General features: G+C 41.7%; 1 long non-coding RNA gene across 1 annotated transcript; it reads left to right on the top strand.

Moving 5' to 3' along the window:
- Positions 1-520: 520 nt before the first annotated feature.
- Positions 521-10,304, top strand: LOC137385120 (uncharacterized). The gene is made up of 4 exons (XR_010977736.1): positions 521-2,434; positions 5,203-5,380; positions 6,172-6,304; positions 10,171-10,304. It is a non-coding gene; the product is annotated as an uncharacterized lncRNA (long non-coding RNA).
- The last annotated feature ends 1,649 nt before the right edge of the window (positions 10,305-11,953 follow it).

Genomic DNA, 11,953 nt, shown 5'->3' with positions numbered 1-11,953 from the left:
TCTGTAACTCACCAATCTTATTAACCACACTCCTAAACTCTGGAATTCTCTCCCAAAACCTCTCTATCTCTCCTCCTTTAAAACAAATGTCTGATCATTTTGCTATTGTCTTTATTCTTTGGCGGAGGATTCATATTTTCTCGGTTACACTCATGTGAAGAGACATGGCGTGTTTTACTAAGTAAAAAGCGTGATATAAATGAACGTTGCAATTGTTATAATGGACAATCCTTCCTTCCCAATCCTTCTCCAATGTATGTCTGGATGGTTCGGTGCATTTACAATAATCAGTGGGGTTCACTTGTCACTATTCCATTCGTGGTACTGAACACGAATCATCACAGTTTACTGTTTCAGCACAGGAAAGGAATCCCAGCACCGATTAACAGCGCGTTCACCTATAATAAGCACTGGGGCAGAGACTGTCACAGCTCAGTGACTATTCTCAAGTAATGGACCCTCAACTGTCCCCTGCAGAAATCGCTATGTCAGGGCGGTCTCAAGCCGTGTCCTCGAGATGATAAAAAGCGACGGCTTCTAAAGGCATTGCAGCAATGGTAATAACAAAGAGAGGGAGGAATGTGACACCTCATTTTTATATTTTAATATCCAGCTTTTCTCCAGAGAATGCAGGTCACACAGCATCTATGTGGAGGGAAACTGATTTAACGATTCAGATCGCTGACTGATCATCAGAACTGCTTTGTGTAAAGAAAGTTATTGTGTTGTTCATCGGACAACTCAACAACAATGTACAATTGTGGCCAAAATATCCTTCAACGCGCCGATATCATATCCTGACAGACCGACCTTCAATCAGACTGACCTGTCCGATATCAGTGGAAGACTCACAGAATGCTTATCATCTACTTCCTGCTCCCACTGCCAAACATAAGGAAGTGCTGCCTGAGTCCCTCAAGAAACCTGCTGGACAGCATCGGTTACCCTGACCAGAACCGCCTGATGCTGAAGGAACACTTAGGAGAGGGGAGAGACTGCGATTAAAATGGTCCAGAATCTCAGAACCAGCATTGTCACTGGGATTATCAAAAGAAAAGAAAACAAAATGATTTAATTTCATTATTTAGCATTACTGAGATATGGCAGAATGATTTGGAGAATTTGCAGTGTTTTTTTGATGAAGACACGTCACAAAAAGGATACAGTGAAACTGGAGGAGATGCAACAATGATGTACAAGGAGGTTATAAACATCAAGGACTGAACACCCTGGCGTATTGATTTTCCAGCAAAGTGAAGATTGGGTGGTGAAGTGATCGAGGTCTTTAAAATTATGAAGTATGGGGAGACGCAGTGAAGGTGTTTCCATTTGTGGTGGAGTGAAAAACTGTGCATCATGTAGCATAGAATTCCCCATGTATATATTTATATATAAAATGGGGAATTCAGGAAGAATTGCTTTACTCGGAAAGTGATGAGAATTTGGAACTTGCCACCACTGTTCGTTGATGTGAACAGTATAGATGCAGTTAAGAGGAAACTAGATAAGTACATGGGGAGAAAATAATTGAATGATGTACTGACAGCGTTATATGACGTAGGGTGGAAGGGGTTCTTGTGGAGCATAAACACCAGCTGGGATTCGTTGGGAGAAATGACCAGTTTCTGTATGGTAGATTCTATGCCATAACATGTGGAAAGGAAATTAGGATGTTTTACGCCAGGAGCCTTGGTAACTGTGGCGGAGAGCTCTGTGATACTGCACTGGCATATTTTACAGATATATTGCATTTTGTTTCCATTCTGGTGACCTGCGGTCACAGATCTCTAATATTGGGCACTGGGCACTCCTGGGAGACTCCTTCCTGAAGCCAGTGCTGCTCTGCTTCTCCCCATCATTTCCCTTTTCCTCTCCTTCACAGACACAGGTTCAGGGGAAAGTCCTAAATAAAACCATACTGTGCCGATAGTGATGGCGAAGCTGTTCGCTAACTGGAGATAGTAAAATTCTAAAAACGGGGACTCTTCAAAAAACAAGGTTTTCAAAGTACACAATACCAATGAATTAGTTCCAAAAGCAATTGCTCACCACAAAAACCACCGAGCCACAAGCAATATATATTTGATGGTTTATTAAATCGGATCATAGAGGGGAACTTCGAACAGTATTTCCAGCCCATTTTTGTACAGTGGTCAGGGCGGGTGCTTCCGGCGGATGGACCATCGGGAAATCAGAACCAGGTTTTCCCACCGCTCGATCCTACAATATGAACAACAGGACACACTCATGGGGTCCTAATATTGGTTTCAGGATTAAATGTAAATGCCAAATCGGACACTATCCCTGCGTCCGAATATTATTGTGAGGATATAATTGTAGATCCCAATAGGCCACTCGCACTGCATCCTAATAATGGTGTGAAGATTTAAATGAAAATCAACATAGGACTCTCTCCTCGTGCTCTAGTATTGATGTAAGGATTTAAAATTTAAACCCGAAAGGACAATCCGACCAGCTGCTAAAGCTAGCGCACGGAATGAAATGTAAATCCCAATAGGACACGCACACTGGGTTCTAATATTGTTGTGAGAATTTAGATATAAATTCCTCCTAGGATACTCCCTATGGGTCCTGACATTGCAGTGTGAATATAAATGTTATTCCCCAATCAGGTACTCTGCCTGGGTCAAAATGTTGATGTTAAGATGTAAGTGCAAATCCGGGATAGGGCACACTTCCTGAATCCTAATACCAGTGTGAGGATTTAAAATAGGAACCTCTTCTTGGGACTTAATAACTGAGTGAGGATTTAAATTAAATCAACATTAGAACATTGTCACTGGGTGCTGATACAGGTGAGAGGGTTGAAATGTAAATTCCATCGAACACGCTCATTGGGTCGGATTATTAATATGAGGATTAAAATATAAATCCCAATGGGACCCTCTCCCTGGTAACTAATATAGGTGTGAATATTTAAATGTAAATCACAATAGGATTCTCTCCTTGATTTCCAATATTATTTTAAGGATTTATACGGTAATCCCGAACAGGCACTATTCCTGGATCCCTAATATTGGCGCGTGGATTCAAACGTAAATTCAAATAGGTCACTCACATTAGAATCTAATACTGACGTGAGTTTTTCCATGTAAAGCTCCAACAGGAGCTATGTGTGTTAATATTGTTGTGAGGAAGTAAATGTCTATCCACAATAGGACACTGTTCCTGTGTCCTTATATTGGGGTGAGAATTTAAATGTAAATCTGTAATATGATACACTGTTTGGGTCCGAACACTGGTGTGAGGATTTAAATGTCAATGCCCAAAAGTACACACTCCCTGCTTCCAAATAATGGTTTGAGGAATTGAATCTGTATCCCAAATGAATCTATCTCCCTTAGTCTTCATATAGTTCTATGATCCTGTAGTTTTTTTTTGGAGGGGGGGAGGGTGGAGGGGGTAATGCGGTGTGCCTTTAAGGCTGGAAATGGAGCCATACTGCTTCAAGGCAACAAGCTCTAAAGACTGAGTCAAAGAGTGCATTCTCGTTGCCTGGGATACAGCCATTCGGGACTAGAAATCGAGAGATACATTGTTACAATTTAATTTTGAACTGGCTTTTGTGGAAACAGACTTTTCCAACTCAGAGAAACAGACAGACAGTTGTATGTTAGCACCTGAAATGCAAGCTCTCACAGCATTTAAACTGAAGGAAGAGAATTTAGTCTGTTTATTTATTATTCTTTATCAAAATTCTAAAAAGTAAAGCCAAAACAGAGATCTCTGATAATTTAAACTGAAGGAAGGGAAGCTAGACGGTGACAGTCTGTTATCCCTCAAAAACTCTAAAGCCAAACTGATCCATTAAAAAGCGTTTGCAAGTTGTTAATTGGTGAAATTCATTGCTGGAGAAGGAAAGCATTTCAAATTTCAATTGCTGAGTTAGACTACAGACTGTTCTACTGTTGAAGAACCTTTTTTTCCCCATCAGATGGCTGTGAGGACTTCAAGCAACCTTGGACTGTTCCACACCAGGCAGGAGCGTAAATCTGCAAGGGCACCATTTTTTTCTATTTTAAATGTTGTTTATATCTTTGTGGTGTTTAAGAATTTAGTTTTTCTAATTAAACAGTTAATTTGTTGATTTAAAAACACCTGGTTTGGTTAGCCTCATGGTGGGGGTGGAGTGGGGGCGATGTTTAATAGATGATACAATTTGGCTGGGTCTTTCTTTAATTTGGAAAGTTTAAGATGATAAGTTAGGCGATCTGTGGAGGGATGGGATTGAATTAACAGTGCATTTCACCCACCACAATCAGAATCATATATTATGATTGAGGGCTTTGACTGGAGCAGTCAGTCATAACAATAGGCACGAGGATTTAAATGTAAATCCCTAAAGGACAATATCTTTGTGTCCAAATATTATTGTGCGGATTTTAATGTGAATTCCAAATAGGACATTCTCCTTGGGTGGGTCCTAATATTGGTGTGAGGATTGAAATGTAAATACCGATAGGACACACACCTTGGGTCGAGTGGGAATGTCAGTTCACACAACACTGTATCTCAATGTGTTGGACTGCTTATGGGATCAACACATGATGGATTAAAACAGCTTTCAGTTCTGCTGAACAGGGTTGCTTTGTAAAGGACGAGAATCTGAAGGAATTAGTCAGTCATTCTTCCATGTCTTGAGGGACTGGGAGATGTTTACTCACTGTTTATAGAAATAATGTAACACAACTTGGGTGGACATTATAACCATAGTAATGGAATCATTGGGAGAGATTGATGAACCTGAGTTTATCTTCTTGACTCCATGTTACCTGAAGTTTACCTTGTGTGCGTTATCATTTATTTTAATTTCGTGTGAATATGCATGGAATGTATAGATCAAAGGTAGAATTGGTGTGAGTGTTTAGAGCAAGCTCCTGTTGCTGTAGTCAGGCTGGAATGGTAAAGTGTTGTAACTGAATTCTTGTGGCAAATTTTGAACTCAGTATCAAAGAAACATGTAACCATACTGGAATCATATTTTGTCATTTGGCTGAATATTCATGTTGAATTGCGTAACATAAGGATCTGATTCTGAAGTTGTTACAACTGATGCCTGTGTTTAAAGGAAAAGAACAAAATAGAACATCCAAGCAGTCCTAACACATTGATGACCCCGACGTGATGTTATAATATAAACAGACGTGATCTTTCAGATATGATTTATTTTTTTTATTTCAGATATCGTTAAGTCAATGTGTTTCTTCATATTTCGCCAAATCCAGTTCACAATGGATGACGTTTGGTGATTTCCTTATAAATGGATTGAACCTAAAGGTCCTTTTGAGATAGGAGAGGAAACAATGACAGGAGGATGGCGAGAGACACTGAAGCCCTTAGCTGAGTGTCCGGTGAAAATGTAAGGGATTAGAGTTCAAAAGTGACAAGAAGAAGAAGGCATTTTTGTTAGTGTCCAATGCTGTCAATTCAAAAGTTAGGCGAAGAGGCTGAGGCCAGAAATAAGGAAGTTACAGAACTTACAGAGCGACTAATGGCAGCTGAGGAAAAGATAGAAAACTGGAGATTTCAGGCATTTGGAGCAGCCAGGACTGTTCTGACGCAGAAAAGGCATCTTCAAATGAACAGATCAGGAATTACAATTTATAGAAATGAATATTTAAATTGCAGCATGTGTAGCTGGCTGAGACCAAGCAGGCAGAGTAGTTAGAGAGGCTCCTATCACCCCGTGTCCTGTGAAGAGAATGGAAGGGCAGCAAGTGATGGTATTAGCTAGCCCAGCAGAGATAGAAATTGTTGGTGTCTGGTGGTGTTTGGAGGATCCCCCAGCTCCAAAAGTAAAAAGAAAGGCATCTTTAGGACAAGGAATACGTCCAGTGATCCCTTCCTCACCCACTTTAACTTCTCCAACTTTGGAGCCTGGAGCCCACATGGTTCCAGTGGCAACGTTAGGTACAGAGGAGGAGCAGTTAGATACCTCTTTGGCTTATTGGATACATGTTACATCATAGCAGCATGCTTGAGCTTTCAGTAATATGGAGAATGGGTGAAGCACGATTGGGTGGACAAGGTGAGAGCCTCACTGTAAATATTTCACTTTCAATGGAGGATGTTGAAGGTAACACTGTCTTCAGGGTTCTGAACAAGAGTCACATCCGATTAGAAACGTCAACTCTGATCCTCTCTCCACAGATCACAGCATTGTTACAGCACAGAAGGAGGCCATTCGGTCCATTGTGTCTGCACTGGATCTCAGAATGAGAAATTTACCTAATGCCATTCCCCAGCCTTTGTCCCTGTAATGCTGCACATTCTTCCATTTCAGGTAACAGTCTAATTCCTTTTGAATGCCTTGATTGAACCTGCCTCCTCCACATGCTCAGGCAGTGCATTCTAGATCTTAACCACTCGCTGTGTGAAGAGGTTTTTCCTCATGTTGCTTTTGCTTCTTTTGCCAACCACTTTAAATCGTGCCTCTCATTCTCAATGCTGCCAGACCTGCTGAGTATTTCCAGCATTTCCTGTATTTATTTGCAACACTACTTTATTGGTTTTGGGTATTCCTGGTATGAGCGAGGAGGAGTACAGTTAGAGGACATGATTGATTGTCTTCACTTCCACCATCCTCGTGGGCAGTGAGTTCCAGGTCATTGCCACTCGCTGTGTAAAAAATGTTCTTAAGGACATCCCCTCTTTCCAACACTACAATGTCTTTCCGAATCAGTAATGCCAGCCCACTTGCCTTTTTTTCTTCTCTATCTTTATATGAACAATATATATCTTTGTATATCAAGTGCCAGTCCTCGCTATTTTTAAGCCACGTTTTTGTTATTTCCACCACATCATATTCCCATATTTGTGCTTATGGCTCACCAACATTATTCACCACATTTTGTGCTTTTACATACATGCATTGTAATCCAGTCTTTGAAGTCCTCATCACCCTTCTCAGTCTGCTCCTATCTAATGTGGAAGTGTATTATCAAACACTCTCAAATTATGCACCTTATTCCTCTTTTCTACTGCTATATGCTGCTGCACAAGCCCATGCCAATTTAGGTTAAACCCTCTCCAAACACTAGTGAACCTCCCTCCGAGGGCATTGTTTCCAGTCCTGTTGAAGTGCACCCCATCCCTTTTGAATAGGTTCTTCCTGCCCCAGAACTGTTCCCAATGCTCCAGGAATCTGAAGCTCCCCTTCCTGCATCATGCTTCAAGCCATGATTGTCCCTATCTTCCTGTTTCGACTCTCGCTAGTGCTTGGCACTGGGAGCAATTCAGAGATTACTACCTTCGAGGTCCTACTCTTTAACTTGCTCCCTAGCTACTGAAAATCTGATCATAGGACCTCAAGATCTGCCCTTGCTATGTAGTTGGCACCAATGTGGACCACAACTTCTGGCTCACTCACTTCCCCCTGCAGATTATCCTTTACTGTCTCTGTGATGTCCTTTACCTTGGCATCAGGGAGGCAACACACCATGCGGTTCTCACGATGATGGTTACAGATATGCCTGCCTCTCCCCTGACTATGGAATCTCCTGTAATGACTGCATTTCTCCACTTTGTTGCTCACTCCTGTATAGTCCCTTGCCCATTGCTGTCATGTTCTGGACTGCACTCCTTCAGGGTATCATCACCTCCAGCAGTCCCCTATGTCTTGATGTTCAGTCCCTGGTTAGAGGCAGTTCATTTTCCATGTTTCGATGTTTAGTCCATGGTTAGAGACAGTTTATTCTCCGTGTCTCAATCCTCAGTGCCCGGTTAGAAACAGTTCATTCTCCATGTCCCCCAATCTTCAGATCCCATTTAGGGACACTTCATTCTCCCTGTCTCGATGTTCAGTCCCAGTTTAGAGAAGTTCATTTTCCATCTTTTGATTTTCAGTCCCTGTTTGAAGGCTGTTCATTCTCCATCTCTCGATCTTCAGTCCCTAGTTAGAGACAATCCATGTTCCATGTCTCGATTTCAGTCCATTATCAGAAGCAGTTCTATGTCTTAATCTTCAGTCCATGGTTAGGCACAGTCCATTCCCCATGTCTTGATCTTCACTCTCAGGTTAGAGGCAATTTATTTTCCATGTCTTGAATTTCAGTCCCCATTTAGAGTTCATTCAGTCCCCATGTCTTGCCTGTTTTTGGACCACATTTGCTATTTTAGATTCAGTGGCCATTCCTTTATATTTTCTGGATGAACTACATCCAGGGGCCAAACTCCCAATTTCCAAGTCTACTTTAGTAGCGTCATCAACAAACAGTGAAAGTTGATGGGACAATATCCTCAGCAAAATGTTTTACCAGCAAAAGAAAGCAGTACAGTCACAACACTGACTGGGAAGTGTGACTATTGTAGTCAGTTCACTTCACTTAATATTCACCTATTACTGCACAACATGGGGCTGAACTATCACAGAAGAAAAATATTTCTGCGGCTGTGAGTTAATGTTTAGTGTGCACATTCCAATGTATAAGAGTTCATGACTGGGTTTCGAACAATCTTGCACTGACACTGTTGACTCTGAGAGACTGGATGTGAATCCAGTTAGCTGTAAAATCCAAAGTAGCGGTGGGTAAGGAACCTGTCTTACTGTAAGTGAGATATTTGCATAGTAATTCCTCACAAACAAAACAATTATTAATGGTACCTCATTGGGAACTTACAGAAGGAACTTCTACATTTGAGAGAGCGAGAACTCAAGAGAAAATAGAAGCCATCAGCAATTAATTTCTTCTCTTTTGCTATATATTACATCTCATTTACAAGCCTGTAATAAAATATAGATCAGAGAAAAGCAGAATAAGTAATTGAATGATTTAATGTAGAATGCATAATGCTAAAAAGCCTATTCTTTCTTTTTGAAGAAATGAAACACTGTCTCTAGAAATATGAACAGTAGTTGGGGGAATTTGAGGATTTATCGGGATCACTCTCCAGACATAATGTGATTGGGGGGATTGGAGATTGAAGATTTATCGGGATCACTCTCCAGACAGAATGGATGTCATTGGGGGGATTGGAGATTGAATATTTATTGGGGTCACCCTCCAGACACAATATATGTATTGAGGGGCTCCCACTTTGGCTGGAAGAGAAAATTCCACTGAATTGCTCCAGTGTTTCCCCAATGAACTGCAAATTTTACAACTATACTTTGCAGGCTTCAGATCTATGTTGTTTCTACAAACAGCCTGCAATTTATGTTCCAAAAAATGATTTAATGTGTCTGGGTAACAAAATTCTATCATTCTTCGTGTGCTGCTGGAAGATACATTATAGAAATGGGTCATTTCAGTTAGAAAGGATACTATTCACTACAAGTACAGAAACATTATTTTCTAATCAGAACAAAACTATTTTGCAGTTTCCTTTAAGATAATAAAGATAAAAACCAGGACATATGCATTGACTGTTTCCTCTGCGACACCCTGGTCTACTCCTCAGGCACCCCCAACCTACCTCCCCACTTCCAACCACATCTTCCGATGCAACCACAGGAGACACAATACTTGTCCCTTTACCTTCTTCCTTCTCATCGTCCCGGAGCTCAAGACGTTCCTTGCCTGGTGAAACTGTGATTTACTTGTACTTCTTTCAATTAGTAACTGCATTCACTGCTCACCACATCATCTCCTCCATGTTGGGGAGAATAAATGCAGATTGGGTGTCTGTTTTGTCAGTGAGTGTGACCACAAGCTCCTGCTTTCCTGTCATTTTCATTCTGGTCTCGATTTCCACACTGCTGTCTCTAGGAACATAGGAGCACGAGTCGGCCATTCAGCCCATTGAGCCTACCCTGCCATTCAATATGATCATGGCTGATCATCCACTTCAATGCCTTTTTCCCACATTATCCCCATATACCCTTATGTCATTTGGATTTAGAAATCTGTCAATCTCGGCTCTAAACATATTCAATGACTGAGCTTCCGCAGCCCTCTGGGGTAGAGAATTCCAAAGATTCACAACCCTCTGAGTAAAGAAATTTCTCCTCATCTCTGTCCTAAGAGGCTTCCCACTTATTTTGAATTCTCAGCCTGCTGCCTGGTTCTAGTGAAGTTTAGTGTAAAGCTCAAGGATCAGCAGATCATCTTTCAATTCAGTTCTTTACAGCCTCTACAGTCAACAACCAGTTTAATAGTTTTACAGCAGAACCTCTGCCCTCAGTCTATTTTATATTATTTTATTCAGCAGCTGTTGGTGGTGACCTCCATTTCCCCATTGACACCTCCTCTAGACAACCACAACTTATATTTATATTGTGTCTTTAACATAATGAAACATCCCAAGAAGCTTTGCGGAAGCATTGCAAAACAAAAGACGACACCGAGCCACATATTGGGTCAGATGACCAAAAGCTTGGTCAAAGAGGTAAGATTTAATGAATGTCTTGAAGAAGGAAACTGAAGCGGAGAGGCAGAGAGGTGTAGGGGAGTGTATTCCAGAGCCTGGGGCCTAGGCGATAAAGACATGGCCACCAATGGTGGAGCCATTAAAATCAGGGATGCTCAAGAGGCCAAAATTAGAGGAGGGCCAGTATCTTGGAGGGTTGTGGGATTGGAGTTGATTACAGAGATAGGGAGGTGTGAGGCCATGGAGGGATTTGAAAACAAAGATGAGAATTTTAACATGAAGGCACATTGCTTGACAGGGAGCCAATATATGTCAGCAAGCACAGTGGTGAAAGCGGAATGGGACTTGCAGTGAGTTATAACCATTTTTACTTTCTTTCCTTATCCCATTGTCATTTCTTCCAAAAATATACTTTATTCATAAAATCTGTAAAAGTACATTACATAACAATTCAAATTTGACATGACATAAAGTGTAATACAGATCAGTTTCTTTCAATACAATACATGAAGTGCCTCACTACACTTACCATTACAGGTTATATTTTACAATGAACACTTACATGTCATGTCAAACATTCTCTGGTGTATACAGTCCGAGGGATTTTATACTATTCCCAGTCCCTTGGTATGTTATGGCAGGAGGGAAGTGCAGTCACCTTTCCTCATTGAGCCTTTGCAGCTGTCTCTATAAACTTTAGTGCATTCTTCAGCAAGTAGTCCTGGACCTTGGACTGTGCCAGTTAGCAACACTCAGCCATCGGCAGCTCCTTGTACTGGAAGACCAGCAAGGTTGGTTTCCCCAGGCTCCATCATCCTTTTCCCCTGGACTCTCTCCTGGCTCCATCATCCCTTTCCCCTGGACTCTCTCCTGGCTCCATCATCCCTTTCCCCTGGACTCTCTCCTGGCTCCATCATCCCTTTCCCCTGGACTCTCTCCTGGCTTCATTATCTCTTTTACCAATTTTTTTCCCCGAAAATATACTTTATTCATAAAATTCCGTAAAAAATACAGTACAAAACAGTCCCAAGTAGACATTCCAGAAAGTGCAAAAGAAATCAATTTTCTTCAAAACAGAACGTGAGTTACCTCACAACTCTTCCATTCCATTTTACATGCAATGTTAATTTGCATTACACAGCAAAACCATATTTTGGTGTACACAGCCCAAGGGGTTTTACACAGGTTCCAGCCCCTCGGTTTACTATGGCGGGAAGACCTCTCACACAAACTTTCCCCATTGAGACTTTGCGGCGGCTGCACCAAGCTTTAGTGTGTCCCTCAGTACGTAGTCCTGGACCTTGGAATGTGCCAGTCTGCAACACTCAGTCGATGACAACTCTTTGCACTGGAAGACCAGCAAGTTTCGGGCAGTAAAAAGAGCATCTTTCACTGACGGTCCTCCAGCAGCAGTTGATGTTTATCTCCGTATGCATCCCTGGGAACAGCCCATACAGCACAGTGTTAGAGCTGCTCGGGATGAACCTCAACAAAAACCACTGCATCTCTTTCCACACCTGCTTTGCAAAGGCACATTCTAGAAGGAGGTGGGCAACAGTCTCTTCCCCACCATAGTCACCTCGAGGGCAGGCGGAGGCAGTGATATTCCGGGCGTGCAGGAAGG

This window comes from Heterodontus francisci, chromosome 28 (assembly GCF_036365525.1).
Source record: "Heterodontus francisci isolate sHetFra1 chromosome 28, sHetFra1.hap1, whole genome shotgun sequence".
In the NCBI taxonomy this organism is placed as follows: Eukaryota; Metazoa; Chordata; class Chondrichthyes; order Heterodontiformes; family Heterodontidae; genus Heterodontus; species Heterodontus francisci.
Note: the sequence above shows the minus strand (reverse complement) of the source record. Positions and strands in the feature narration are given on the sequence as shown.